This window comes from Miscanthus floridulus, chromosome 13 (genome assembly GCF_019320115.1).
Source record: "Miscanthus floridulus cultivar M001 chromosome 13, ASM1932011v1, whole genome shotgun sequence".
NCBI lineage: Eukaryota > Viridiplantae > Streptophyta > Magnoliopsida > Poales > Poaceae > Miscanthus > Miscanthus floridulus.
Window position 1 is genome coordinate 9,770,533 of NC_089592.1, and position 14,245 is coordinate 9,784,777.

General features: G+C 42.7%; 1 pseudogene; it reads left to right on the forward strand.

Annotated features, from left to right (window-relative positions):
* Positions 1-9,263: 9,263 nt before the first annotated feature.
* Positions 9,264-13,675, forward strand: LOC136500994 (cyclin-B2-1-like; annotated as a pseudogene).
* Positions 13,676-14,245: the final 570 nt, after the last annotated feature.

A 14,245-nucleotide genomic window follows, 5' to 3' on the forward strand; every position in this document is an offset into this window, starting at 1 on the left:
GTTCGGCTTATCCAGAAACCGGTTTGTTTGGCTTAGTTTTTTCAGCCGGAACAGTATTTTTTTCTCACAACAATTCAGCCAGAACAATATTTTTCAGCCAGTTTCAGTCAAGATTCAGCAAGCCGAACGGGACCTCTATAGCAACAACCAGTATGTACGTACATTGATTGATAAAGACATTATATAGATCTTTCATAGTTTTTATCTACTGCAAAAAGCTATTTTATCAAACGTTTTACTAGAAAGTGAAACCATGTTCGGCTGGCTAGAAAAACGTCTGATGCTGATGCTGATGTTGATTTATTGGGAGAGAAAAATATTGTTATTTTGCTGAAAATGTACGGCTGATAAGTTCAAGCGAATAGGGCTAATTTATCTCCACGAGTGGAGTTTGCTCGTGGAGCTAAAGTAAAACTAATTCACCATTGAAGCAGAGCTAGATCAAACGGGCTTTAACACATGCTATGCCACAAAGTTGGTATTATTGCTATTTGTTATGAGTTATAAATGGTACTATTGCTATTTGTTATGTGTTATTTGCAAGGACATGTGTCATTGTCACCATGGCTTACAATAGAGCGCAATCTTTGTGCCTACTATAGCATTACGAAGAAGCCACAAGCAACCTCCGAATCAGAGAGCACGAAGCCTATGTTCAGCTGGCATGCATCCGGAGTGCTCTGCTGGAGTCTGGAGAGTATGGCCATTTCTCTAACCACTTGTTATGTCCGTATCCAAGTCATCGTTCATTCTTGCGTGTGTGTGTGTAGGTGCTCCAGTCCAAGCTGACGAAACACACAACGGAACAGAATTAGCACGTCAACATCCAACACACGTTTGATTCTGTTTGTCATGTCTCAGGCCCCTCCCTAAACATTATTCAATCGATCTTCGCTGCACATATAAACAGGGGTACATATATTGTCGAAAAAAAACAGAGGTGGATCTAGATCACCGGGCAAGGTGGGCTCGAACCCTCGTTATCACTATTCGAAACATGGACCCTCTCCTAGTCTCCTAAACCCTAACCCTCCCTATAAATTAGGTGCCTATGAAAATTTGGACTGATAGGCTAGAGATGAATTAATAGAAGTCTTTTCGCGAGCCCCACCACGTGTGCCCTCACACCTACGCTCGGTTTCTCACGCGCCAGTCTATGCCCGCTCGTATAGCAACAGGTCCACGCCGCTCGGACGTCACCCAACAGCTACAGCAGGTGGGTTCCATTGCAACTTGTGCAACACCAGATCTAGTTTTGCAACATCTAGATAAACACTTGCAACATACGCCTGAAATGCTTGCGAAACACCTAGAAAACACTTGAAAGCCATTGCAAACATATGCAACATCCAGATGAAACACTTGCAACATAGATATGAAACACTTGAAACATACACTTGCAACACGCATGTATATGCAACATCCAGGTCTATTTTTGCAACATCCATATGAAACATTTGCAACACACATCTGAGACAGATGAAACATTTGGAACATATACTTGAAACGTATGTCTGAAATAGATGAAACATTTTGAAAAGACACTTGCAACATACGTGTATAGCCATTGCAACATGTGCAACATCCCGATCTACTTTTGCAACATCGATATAAAATACTTGAAACATATGTTTGCAACATGCTCTTTCAACACAAACATCTCATTGCTGCTTCGGCAAATGGAGGCTCGTTGGCGCGTGGAGATCACCGGTGCGCTCGCCGGTGGCGTGGAGCTTGCCGGCAACGCGGAGTTGGGTGGCGGCGCACAGAGGGCGGGGTAGGGGCGGCACGGGCGGCGGTGCGCGCAGAGGGCGGGTGGGTGGCACGTGAAGGTCACCGGTGTGCTAGCTCGGGGGGGGGGGGGGGGGGGGGGAGTTCGCCGGCAATGCGGAGCTAGGCGGCGGCACACAGAGAGCGGGGTGGGGGCGTCATGGGCAGCAGTGGCGCAGAGGCCGGGCGGGCGTGCGCAGCAATGGTGGCGCAGAGGGTGGGTGGAGCGGCCGGATGATCGGATGCCCTAACCCAACATTTCTGATAAATATAATAATGCCGTCAACACAACAATGGGGCAGCATGCACCCGTTTACTCATCCAAAACGGCTCACCGCACACGGGCGGCAAACGGTGTGGCGGGGCGGTGTTGCATGCTCGTCGCCGCCGATCGACGGCGACCAAATTAAATGTAGTAGCCTGCAGTTGAGGGAAACATTCATTAATTATTAGGCTCTTGCCGGTGTGCAATGCATGCACGATACCACACATGATTACGATGTTGCTTATGGTTTAATTTTGCCAGGCATCAAGCCTGGATACGGAGAGTATTCAAACAAAAAAGAAATGCACGTACGTACGCATGTACACGAAAAAGTAGTTTCTAAAAGGAAAATGAGCTATATGGCGCTGTCGCACCAGAGAACAGCGACCTTTCTAAAAGGCGTGCACTGCATTTGCGGTGGGAGTTGGTGACCGTGCAGCTTGCCTGACCGCAACAGCGACGGCTCATCGCCGGCCAGCCCTCCGTCCGCCACCGCCTGTTCAACAACTAAACGGTGGTGCCGAAAGCTCGTTCAGATTCACTACTTAATTAAAGAAGACGATGAGCTGAGGCTAGGCACACGTGATTAGTCGGTGTTAAACGTGACAGCCCCCTGTGAACGCCGGCAATGTTTACATGTGAGAAATAGGGGGAGATTTTACGAGCTATATGAGTCGCCATCATCCGGAGTGTGTGTCCTCTCTCCCCAACAGCTAAAGCTGGGCTGGATCTGCATCATGAGATGGAAAAAAAAAGCTATAAGAATTATTTATCGCTGTTATTGCGGATATGATGATTATTCTCTAGCAGGGCAAGCTAATTCTTCATCATGGAAAAATCAGCTCTATCTTTTTCGCACGCAAAAGATGTACTCCTATATGAGAAGAGAGAAAAAATCCAAATAATTGATAGTACTTCAATGCAATTATATTTGGGGAAGAATATTTCTGTCCATAATGAATTCAGAAAAATGTACTTTTTTTTTGTCATGCATGGTCAGTGATGACACAACAAAACTGTACAAACATATGTCTAACGAACCCAGCTGTAACGGAGGATATATAAATAAATAAATATCATCTGATATTGAACCTGATTTTGCGATGGCAAATATTAAAAACCTAAAAAGGAGAGGTCTTTGCTGAGACATCCACCAGTGTACAAGGCATCAAGAATTTTGCTTGAGGCACGTTCAGGTCAATTTGTGAGAATAACAAATTCAAAGCTAAATAGAAAAAAAAAGGAAGGCAAAGGGAAAATCAAAAGCCCGAAATAATTCCATACTCTCTGCAACAGCTAGGGAACGGAAGGAATGCATGCGCAAATAGTGGTTCTCCTTTATTCCACAGCTTTGCACTGAACATTTCAAACAAGAATAATCTTTTCCACAAAGGTCGATAGTTACTTTATTAGGAAGTTGTTGTTCTGGTTGTTTGGAGACATCTCTGAACTCCAGATACTAGACGTGACAAGTAGGCAACATTAACAAGAAATCAGGACGCTATGTGTCGCAGAACCGGCCAATTTATAAGAGTACAAGTACAATGGCAGCCCGCAAACGGTCGCACTGTCATACTAACCCATATAAACCCGTTAGTCCATCGAGTACCACGACGGGTCTCGATAAACGATTTACAACAACCAAGATCGTACATGATTCAACATACATGCCACATATTACATAAAGTTCATAGATACATTTCATCATCAGAGTACGAATAAAAGTTATTACAAACCGAGTTTGATAGATAAAGCGGAAGCAATTAAGTTCGAAAATAAAGTTTTCAACATAGTTTGATACAGTGCCAAGTAGAATCACAGTCCACAAAAGCAAAGATAGGGATTAATAAAGAAGCCTGCCCAAGGCTTACTCCTCATCCACGGCGGGATTGAAGCAACTCTTACAATAACCATGATACACAGTGCCATCTGCAACAATGGGAAATAAAACCCTGAGTACGAGAAGGTACTCAGCTAGACTTACCCGTCATAAACCAGAAATAGAATGACTCCAAGGATTATGCAAGGCTGTATAAGTAGAGATAACTCGACAATATTTTACATAAAAGCAATGGACTTAGTTGTATAATTCGGATTCCTTTATCAAGTTAATTATAACTATCCACTTCTAGATTAGCAACTATCCTGTGCCAAACATGTGGTATATCATTTAAAAGCATATAATAATAACCATAGCAGGTATTGTACTTCCATATTCATTCGAACCATCATGTTCCATAACACAGTTACTACGATGTTGGGACTAGCCAAGTTTCTCACTATCCGAGAGAGACGGCGATTCGAATCGATTTCAACCAGCTGGGAATTTATTCCTAACACAAACCCAAGCATATCGCGCGAAGGCAGCCTTAGGTCACCTTTGGTACGACTCAGGTCTACATTTCGCGGGTCCGTACTGCGCCGCACAATCTGGGACACCAGATGCTAGGATGTTCAGGTCTAGCCTGCCCTTGGACTCAGTCTGATCGCCCCCCGCAAGGAGCGTACAACAAAACGGGTCCCGGCCTGAGTTGAATTACTCGACTTCGCGGTCGGAACGAGTTATCCGGCCAGCTAAGTGAGAGGCATGCGTTCAATCTTGTCAGAATCGCCAACAACGGTATGGTCCTTAATCGACATAGACGGGGATAGATCCACACCCAAGACCTTCATGTCTCGTTGCTTCTCTATCGACATCCCGCCCGGTCTTGATTTTCTTTTACCCCATGATTCTGTTCCACGATAGCAAATATAGCCAACCGTGCTTCGGTATCCACCTATATCTCGCAGGTGACAGGACATCACCCGACTTCTACCGGTCTAAGCATGGCTAAGCATATATTCGATCCTGGACCTATACCGGTTAAAGATGTAATATCTGGACAAGAAATGTATATGCATCAAGTGGTTCTATTCAACTCTTATAACCTAATGCATCAATCATAAGTACTTAAGTAATCATTTGTAAAATACTGGAAGACTTAGAATGCTCCGGGGCTTGCCTTGCAGAAAGGAAGTGGGGCGGTGGTCAGGACACTCCGGAAGCTCTTTAGGATTTTGCTCCACGCCCTCGGGAGCTGCGACTTGAGGATTCTCCTGCTGGTCCCCTTCCTCTGCTTCTTCGAAGTCCAGCAATGTTATTTCTTCCTCCGATCCTAGATGCATGAATATGGCATAAGATATCGTGAATGCATATATGTTAACAAGTGTAGCATGATGACACATGATGAATGCATTCATATAAGTATTCGTAATAGCATGAAGTTAACAAGTGCATCATGTTTATTGAGTAGGTGCATACCTCTTCTCGATCATTTAATTAACTACTTCCACAATGCATCTACTATATCACAAAATAGCAACTACTTGTTTCACTCATAACTAGAGTTTTACTAATTCAAATGCAGTGATCCTAGACTTTCTGGAAAGCTTATCAAATTATCTACAACTTTGTTATTTAACCATTTTTACAGCAAACATCATCCCTATCCTGCAACTTATCAAACTACAGAATCTGTCCGGAATCCTTTCAAATTTGCATTTTAAAGCAACAATACTTCTACTTCATGTAATCACTCAAAGTTTGACAACATAAAGCCTACCAACAGTTTAAGCATACCAAATACACTCAAGAAAACCTAATGGTGAAGCCCAAACTATTTCTTTATATGCCTTTATTATTTTATTTAGATACATAGGTTAAATAGTAAATATATATCAAATATGCATCATAACTTCTCAAAAATTTACAGTGCTTTACTAAGGTTACTCAAAGACTACTGTAAAAGTTTCATGCCATTTAATACAGTAAAACATTCTGTACAAAAATGACAAGACAGAAAGGCTTAAAGTAGCATAAATAGAAAATCCTAGTGAAAAATGTCAAGCAACAAATTTTCTATTTTTCTTAGCATCCTTATGGTACTAGGATTACCCCCAACAGATTTCATGAATTTTGGATTCATAAATAATTTATAAAAATTCATACCAGGATTCACTATTTATAAAAGAAAAATCTATAACTACAAATCTACACATGCACTGATCCTCAAATTTTTACCAGAGCTCATACATGACAAGAATAGCTTACCACAAAAATTTCATAATTTTTGGAGCACAGAAACTCTAGACATAAAATAAACAAATTTGCATGTATTCAAAAACACATTTCAAATCTCTATTTAAATCTCCTAAAATTTCTACTGTAAATGTCAAGAATATATTTTTATTAAATACTTCACTTCTTAAGGAACACTACACAATTTATTTGACAATTTATGAAGCTACCAAACTGAAGATATAAAAATCACAAAACAATGCAAAAATTTGGAATCAAATGACCTATCCTATCTCCAACTGTCGCTGACCGGTGGGACCCGTTGGTCAGAGGACCCACGCGTCAGTGGGACAAGAACAGAGCAGGCGGCTCTACTCTACTAGCGCGGCCAGAGCTCGCTGATGGCGAACTCGCCGACGGTGACATCTTCACTACGTGATCTACTCAACCTCGCGCACACATTGCACTACTTGGTGGGACCTCTCGTTGGTGCTAGCAACGGCGGCGGTGGCCATGGCGAGGTGGAGATGCGGGACGACGGTGAGACGTCGGTGGAAGCCACGACGACTCAATCAAACGCTACGCCGAGCATCACAGAGCTACGGCGAACCTAGCTAGCGCTCTAGCGTGGCCTGGGGTGGTCTGGTTAGGTGGGACCACGACGACGGAGTTGGCGGCGGAGCTCCGGCGAGGTTGTGCGCGGGGCTAGAGCTTACCGAGCTTGAACAGCGGGCATTAGGAGGAGCAGTGGGGTGCTGGGGAGGCGGCGGTGCTGTTGCGGTGATGAAAAAGCAGCTAGGCAAGCCGGTGACTGGCACGGCGATGGCGGCGAGCGGCGCTGCTGCTGCGGGCGCTGCGAGCGACGAAGGAGAGCCGAGAAATGCGAAATGGAGGCGCGGCTGAGTGCGGGAGAGGTAAAGGCGCGCACTGGCCTGCCCTGGCCACACACGGCGAGGCTCCGACGACGCGCAGCGTCCGCTGGCCACCACGCGACGCACGGACTCTACTCCGGTCGGCCGCTGAACCGGCGTTCAGTTCGTCAGTTAACCCTGATACGAGCCTGACAGCGAGTTTTTCGTTCAAATTATCTCTCGATGCAAAGCAAACCAGTGAATGATTCCAAAACAAAATTTGTAGCCCTAAGTGCCATCTACAATTCTTGTTCAAAGATCATGCTCTAATTCGCAACCGAGACTGAGTAAAATCACCCCCAATGTCGGCCTGTCAGTGTGTCAGTCGATATGACTTAGGAAATTTTTGTTAAGTCTTGAAATGTTAATTTTACTGATTTTTGTGATCCAATTTCACACATGTTAGGAGCTGAATCAGTTAATGACCCAAAAATAAAAGTTGTTCCTTATAGCAAATACTACAACTTTGCTTTAGTGATCTCCTCCATGCAAGGTCTCTAACACCTAGTTCAAATTTGGTCAAACATGTCATATTTAAATGATGATACACTTCAAATCATGGCTTAATGACCTAATTACCCCTAACCATGAATGTCAAAGTTGTTCATAATGATACTCTAAACATGTTTAAGCAATTTGCAATGTCATTCAATCATTTCATGTATTAGTCACTCATAGCGCTATTTAGTGTAATCACATGAAACCTGACTTAAGGCTTGATCATGGGAAATGACATTCATGAACTATGTTCCATTTGCTAACCTAAGTATTGCCAATATATTTTTGTGACTCAATTCAACCATCTACATGTATACACTCATGATCATATGCATATACACATGGAGACATGAAATAATGAGAAAAGTTGCATATGTTCCAAGAAACATGCGATAACAAGCAAATGTTGCAGATGTTTCAATCCAATGTTTCAATTGTAAATGCGTGTTTATGAATGCTTGATGAGCATGCTCATGTTATGCAAATCAAGTTATGCAAGACTAACACCCGAGGTGTTACACTATGTGTTAGCATACAAATAGTGGGATGAACAACTGGGGCTCGTGGCTGCAAGAGAATGGAAAACCGATGAAGATCTACCTTAAAGTAAAACGCCCTTTGCTTTCTTAAGTCAAAAAATCTCTGTTGGAAAAGGAGATAATTACAAGGTTTTACTGCCAGTACTTAGGTAATCCAAAAGCAATAAATAGCCTAAGGGTTAAAAGTTAATATATCTAATCAAAATACAGTAGCTAGAGTATGAGTTACAGATCCATAATAATACCGAAACCCTGTCATAAGAGATTTTTTTTTTAATTTTAACACTTTTTGTAAACTAATTTTAAATTTAACACTGTTTAATTTTTTTTTTCAAATATAACACTTTTGGCCATATTTATTGTCAGTGCCGCGACATGCATGGTGTCGCGGCGAGAGAGCTGACATGGCGACGACCAGGACGCTGACCGGTGACGTGGCACAGTCTGCCGCGCCACCGATCTTGGCGCACCAACGACCACGGCGCGGCAGTCTCCCGCACGCGTGACCCACTTCCACATGTGTAGTCAAGCATCCGTGCCCCGACAACCTATTGCATGCGCATGAAAAATTATCTTTATTTAATTCCGCAAAAAAAGATATGATTTTTCTAAGATATATTAATCATATCAAACCATTTTTTTTGCGGAATTAAATGAAGATAATTTTTATATGAAAATTATAGATCTCGACGAGATCTACAATTTTTTAGTTTTGAGTTTTTTCATTTGAAGTCATTATGATACTAAAAAAAATTAATGACATATTTAGACTTAAGGGTATTTTTGACTTTTTACGCCTACAGTTTGATAGCCCAAACTGACGGCAGTGGCATGGAGGACACAAAAAGTTAGAGCAGTGACGCTGAAGACCGCTGAACTTTTCCAGGGGCTCACGGAGAATTGCGATCTTTTTTAATGGCACACAAGGAATTCCCCAAATAAATGTCACTACTGGAATCTCGCTTTTTTCTGAGGGTGATAAATTTTTCTGTGCGTTTTTTTGGGTACGCACAGAAAAATTACGATTTTTCTATCGGTTCCAAAATATCCCGACAGAAACATACGAAAACCCACAGCGTGACAATACACACACGGAAAAACTCAGCACTCATAGAAAAATACAATTTATTCTGTCGGTTCTTTAAAAACACACAGAAAAAAACATGTGCACGCACAGAAAAATCCAAACCCTAACCCGTCAGCCGCCGTGCCCCCAAACACCCTCTCACGCATGCAGTAGACCACGCCCCCTCCCTCACTCTCTCCTTTCAGCACCGCGCCCCTCCCTCTGCGACTCAGCGCGGGGGCTCCTCCCCTCCCCGAGTAGCGCCGCTACTCCTCCCTCTCCCTCTTCATCGACGCAGCGGGCGCGGCCCCTCTCCTTCACCCCCGACGCCGGATCTGTCTCCCTCTTCACCCTTCACCCGAGCAGCGCATCTGGATTCGTCGCCGCCGCCGCCGACCAAGCAGATCCGCGCCCTCCCCCTTCTTCTCCCCCGTCGACGCTCCTCCCCTCCCCCTTCTTCTTCCCCGGCAGGTGCCCCTCCCCTCCCCCTTCTTCACCCGGCCGGATCCGACCCTCCCTCTCCCGGATCCGGCCAGTGGCTGCGGCGGTGGCGGGGCGTGGTGGTGGCGGCGGCCCTCCCCTCCCCCGCCGGCGCCCCTCCCCTCCCCCTTCTTCTTCCCCGGCGGGTGCCCCTCCCCTCCCCTTCTGTATCGCAGTGATGGGGAGCCAGGCATCCGAGGTGGGTGCGGGCGGCTGCCCGGGCTGATCTCCTCTTGGATTGTTTGCTGCGTCGCGAGCCCATGGTTTCTGATCTCCTGATTTGTGCAGAGATGGGGAGCCGGCGCACCCTCACGGACATCAAGAACCTCGTCGAGGTTGCCCCGTACCCCTGCGCCGTCGCCAAGAAGCCCATGCTGCAGTAATCTCCTGCCCCAAGATCGTGCCTTTTTCGTGGTTCTTGGGGTCCAAATCTGTTTATCAGCGGCGTTCCTTTCTTCTCTCCAGGAAGAGAAGGGACGAAAAGAAGACAGCGTTGCCAAGCAGCCGGCCCATGACAAGGTTAGGACGCGTGCTAGCTGTTCTTGCACCTCTGACGTTTCTTGCAGGCATTGATTTGATCTGGGTATTGCTTTGGTTGTTCAGGAAATTTGCTGCCTCCTTGGCGAGCAAAGAGCATCCTGAATGGCACCGTTGATATCGACGTGGAACTCTACGAGCCGGTCGACGATAGTGACAGTGACATCGACATGGTATTCGCACTTCTGATTTGTGCTCTTGCTCAGAAATGGATGGGTTTTGAGCATCTTTGCCATGGCTCTGGCTTACTGTTATGTTTGGCAATGCAGGGTGAGACAGAGAACAAGGACATGAACCAAGATGAATCGCTCATGGATATTGACAGTGGAGACTCGGGGAACCCGCTTGCAGCAACAGAATATGTTGAAGAGCTTTACAAGTTCTACAGAGAAAATGAGGTGGTTTATTGTCAGACGATGCTTATCTTGTTCCTTTTTGGTAGATAATAATCTCAAATCATGAATTCTGAATTTTTGGATGAATATCTCGAATGCGCAGATGCTTTATCTATAATGTGCTTATAAGAATGAGCAAGTTCCTTTGCGAAACTGAATAAATTAGACCAGAAACCTGTAAGGATCATTCTACTTCAGACAAGAATCTTAACTGCAGTATGGTATAATGTGGAAATGCACGCCTAATGTTAATTATCATCTTTTATGCACTTTAAGCAACTAATCTAAAGAAAAAAAATGTCAACATGTTTTGAATCGAATGATACTGATATAGCACATTGGTCCACCTCACAGCCAGGAATAGGTAACTATTGTGCTAGTTGTCATGTGCAACACATTGGAAAGTTATGATGCGCTAAAATCATCACTGCATTGTACGATTGGAACCGCTTCATCTGTTATACAACTGTGAAAGCTACAACAGTTCATAATGTCTTTGTACTACTAAAATTGGTTCCTTCAGTATTTTTGAAGCAAATCATGGTCTCACCAGAATGAAACTTATTGCCGACTAATCTTACATTCACAAAGACTTACGCAGGCTTCTACTATCTTGGACTTTTCTATTGCAGTTCTATTATCTTTTCAGTATTACCAATGTGGTGCTTTATGCAGGCTAAGAGTTGCGTAAGACCTGATTACATGTCCAGTCAACAAGATATAAACTCAAAGATGAGAGCAATTCTGAATGACTGGCTGATTGAGGTACAAAAAGCATGGACCTTACAAATTGTTCTGATCTGAAACTGCAAGTTTTAATATTTTTGCTGGTTCTTTTGCAAGGTTCACTACAAGTTCGATCTGATGGATGAGACACTCTTTCTTACAGTAAACATAATAGATAGATTCTTGGAAAAGGAAGTGGTTCCAAGGAAGAAGCTACAACTGGTTGGAGTCACAGCTATGCTTCTTGCTTGCAAATATGAGGAGGTCTCAGTTCCAGTTGTTGAGGACCTTGTGCTCATTTCTGACCGTGCCTACACAAAAGGGCAAATTCTAGAAATGGTAATCCACTAAATACAATTTGCACTCACACTGAATTCATGCTTGGTTCTTTTATACTGCATTATCTAAACGTACAATGATCATAGAAGCAAATAAGTAACATTTCCTGACAGCAGACATGGATCTTTTACTGCAAAATTGCACTTATATCCTTTCTACATAAGTGGAACATGACAGAGTTGGTCAGTTTGTAATCTTTTGAATTATTTCTCCCACTTCTGCAAATCCTTGCACACAGGTGAAATTAAGTTGCAGTTGTCATGCTGATAATGGGTAAATCTGAGCCATTTCTCGAGTTCTTTTGCTCTTGTTCTTTTGCTCCAGGTGAAATATATGTAGTTCTTGTGCTTTTGGCATACTGCTCTCTAATGGATCTGGAATGACCAATAGTTTCTTTTCTATTAGCTCAGTTCAATAGAGCTCTGTGATTTTTGCATTGCTATTTGTAGAAGAACATGACTTTTTTTAATTCAATATATTAGCTAAGCTGACACCTGTATCTGAGCTTGTTTTTGTGCTCCGATTGATGCTAAGAGTTAGGACTTGAATGGTTGTGTAGTTGTACCAAATGCTGCTGTAGTTGGCAGATGCATGTAATCTTTGGCAAGTGATACCTCTTGTAAAGCCAAAGGTGCAACCTGCATGTGGTAAGTCTCATTTGTTACTTCCACTATTTCATCTCGAACATACAGTGCGTACTAGGAATTTGTGGAATCAATGTTCACAAGTTTTGACCAATAATTACTCAAAATTTGAACATGTTTAGTCTACAAGAGTTGCACCGCTAGATTCCTACTTGGAATATCATTAATACCGATATTGATTTTGTATCAATCGGTAATATACTCTATGAGAGATTAATGGTCCAAGTGTAGTATGGTTTACTTTCTCCAAACATAATACACCCTATATTTTGGGATAGAGGGAGTATTAGTATAAGTAAATTATGCTAAATCTAGTAGGCAACTGATCCTTGAGTTAGAAATATTTGTTGAGTGGTGCTCACAGAAGGCCTCTACAAATGGGGTTTCTGTCTTGTAGTGAAAAAAGATGTCAGAGTGAAGGCACTTGAGGCAGCTGAAGAAAAAACAGGAACAGAAGAAGAAAAGAGGTGCTAATGTGGCAACAAGGAAGAGGCAGAGGGATGAGGAGGAAAGGAGGGAAAAGGAGAGAGAAGAAATGCATTGAAGAAGCTTGAAAACAACAGACGCGACCTATGGAAAGAAAGCATGCCAACAATGTCAAAGAAGCTCGTCCAGAAGCTCATGTGAGTAGAAGCTATATTGTTTATGTCTACCAAGTGTTCCTTAATATGATAAATATTTGTTACTAAGCATTTAAGTCGTTGCAGGATAATAAGGAGCGGCAGAAGAATTTGGCTGAAGCGGCGAAAGTCCCAGTAAAAGTTGATGAAATGACAGGCCTTGGAGGAAAGGCCACTAACAGTCACAATGAAATGGTTGTGATAACCGATGAGAGGCCTGCAATTTTTGGATCTCATTGTCAGAAAAATATCCCAAACAGTATTGAGGAGGTATGTTCTAGTCTTCACTTAGCTTTATCTTACAAAGAACCTTGCGAGATCTTAAGTCTTAGAAAGTGCTGGCATACATAGATGGCATATTATTTTTTGATGGGGAAAATGATGGAGATTCTCCAATTGGGCTACTTTGATTTCATTTGGTAGTGTTATTTCACTTCAGTGTCAGCAAAGGTTCTAATTGCGAATGCTATGCTCTATGGTTTGTTGAACTTTTGTAGTCATACCAGCAGTTCTCAGCTTTCATGAGATCTCAGTCAATGCTTGATCTGCAGGATGTGATAGACTCAACTGCCATGGTCACTCCCAGGGACAAGCGCATGAAGAATTAGCAAAAGTTGAATAGTTTCAGGGACAAGCGCATAAAGAACTATCAAGAGCTGAATCTTGGTTAGTCTGAGGGATTTGAATGTATTGATGCCGGAACATTTGGACATCATCTATTACCTATGAATGTGCTGAACATTTAGACACCTATGAATGTATTTATTATGTTGTGATGTGTCATGAAATTACTGTATGGACAATATATATTTTAATATGTTGTTGCTACTGTTTTAAAATATTTTTTTTTGTGTTTAACTCTTTTTTCCTGTGAGGCTGGCTACACAAAAATATTATTTTTAATCTGGACGAAATAAATTTTTCTGTGAGTTCAACTAGACCGACAGAAAAAAATATGTTTTTCTGTGTGTTTATTTTATTTTTCTGTGTGGATTAACACACATAAAAATTAGTTTTAATCTGGGTGAACACAATTTTTCTGTGCGCGTGTGAGACCCACAGAAAAATTGTTTCTGACGATGAACTCACAGAAAAATTAGATTTTTCTGTCATTATATTTCCGTGGGTATTTTTCTGAGGGTACACCGTTAGAAAAATATTTTTTTAACGGTATTCGTATTTTTCTATGTGTTTTCGCACACACAGAAAAATGTGAGTGTTTCCAGTAGTGGGAAATATACCGAGGCATGAGGTGTGTATGTGGTTCCTAGTGACACTTATTCGTGCACCCGTCATTTAGAAATGTATACAACCGACAGAACATCTGTACCACTACAAAGGATAAACGGTATGAGTGTCTAACCACTAGATACCAACTCATCCCTCAAAACAGGCATG